This window comes from Cnephaeus nilssonii (genome assembly GCF_951640355.1).
Source record: "Cnephaeus nilssonii genome assembly, chromosome: 19".
Taxonomy (NCBI): domain Eukaryota; kingdom Metazoa; phylum Chordata; class Mammalia; order Chiroptera; family Vespertilionidae; genus Cnephaeus; species Cnephaeus nilssonii.
In genome coordinates, this window is record NC_137090.1 from 5,608,441 (window position 1) to 5,609,867 (window position 1,427).

Sequence of the window (1,427 nt, forward strand, 5' to 3'; positions counted from 1 at the left end):
GTGTGTGTGTGTATATATATATATATATATATATATATATATATATATATATATATGTATATATATATATATATGTTTTTATTGATTTTAGCAGTCATCTGATTTAGAAAAAGATATAACAAAATTTTAAATGATACAAAATTTCATTTTCAAAACAATATCATTTTCAAAATAATACCAAAAAGTGAGTGTATTTAACCATTCTCAGCTCATAACAGCAAAGTGTGAGTGGAGCAGTAACGTATGCTGTAGCATGTTTAATAACCCTGCACTAGAGAAAGTCAGTTGGAGGAAAGCAGAGTAACTTTGTCTTTTAAGTATTAGAACCGAGAGGCGCCATAATCCTCTGGCATCCGCTCAGTGTCGCACCTACGGTTAGACATGTACATGATGGGAACTCCAGAAATTTTCTCGATTCTTTGTTTAAGGTCCCAGTCATCTGTGGCCACAATTAACAGTTGTGCTGAGTTACTCTCTGTACTAACAGTCATCTGCATAGGTTCCTTTGTGGGGGCATGGTAATCCTTCAAATCTTGGTTCCTTGGTGATCCTTAGAGGCGCTCAATACTTCTGCCCAATTTCTCAATTTCAGCCATTACATAGTCAGTTATACAAAGGATACACTTGGCATAGAGACAATCCATCATTGACTGCACTAAGTCCAGTTTGGCCTTAATGGAAAAGTTGATAAAGTTGGTATCAACCAGGATGTGGTAAGGTGGGCCCCGCTGTGTGTTATATTGAAGAGTAAGCAGGAGGGGTGTTGGGGGACTTCTCTTCCTTTGAGTGCACTGGGATCTTTCTTTTCTTTCTTTTTAGGTTTTAATCCTTTTCTATAAGCCTCTGATCTCTGAGACTAAGCATTCCCTTCATGGTCGCATACTTCCTTGTTTTCTTTTGCTTCCCCATGTTCACGCTGTACTCTTGTTTCTTCCAGCTTTTATTGATTTTTTAGAGAGAGGAGGGAGAGGGATAGAGAGATAGAAACATCGATGAGAGAGAAACACTGATCGGCCGCCTCCTACATGGCCCCTACTGGGGATTGAGCCTGCAACCTGGGAATGGAACCAGGGACCTCTTGGTTCATGGGTTGAAACTCAACCACTGAGCCACACCAGCTAGGCAACACCACTTTTTAAAGTTATTACGCTTCACGATGCATTTTATTACCTGGTCGTTCTCTAACCCCAAGGGCTTGTATTTTCCCCCAGAGATTAGTTGGTTATGTTTTACACATCCACCCTCCGCCCACCCCACCCCACACCCCCCTGCAGATAAACTCTAGAATCACTCTTGCAAGTTTCAAAGTGTAACTCTGGTGTTTTGATTGGATGAGCATGATTCCTATGAATTAATTCTAGATTAATTTAGAAAGCAATGGTGCATTCTCAGTGTTGCCTCCCATCTCTAAAACATTTATGAGCACT

General features: G+C 40.0%; 1 pseudogene across 1 annotated transcript; it reads right to left on the bottom strand.

Moving 5' to 3' along the window:
* Window positions 1-320: 320 nt before the first annotated feature.
* LOC307115524 (rRNA-processing protein FCF1 homolog) lies at window positions 321-909 on the bottom strand (annotated as a pseudogene). The gene has a single exon. The product of its transcript is annotated as an rRNA-processing protein FCF1 homolog (transcript).
* Between the last annotated feature and the right edge of the window lie 518 nt (window positions 910-1,427).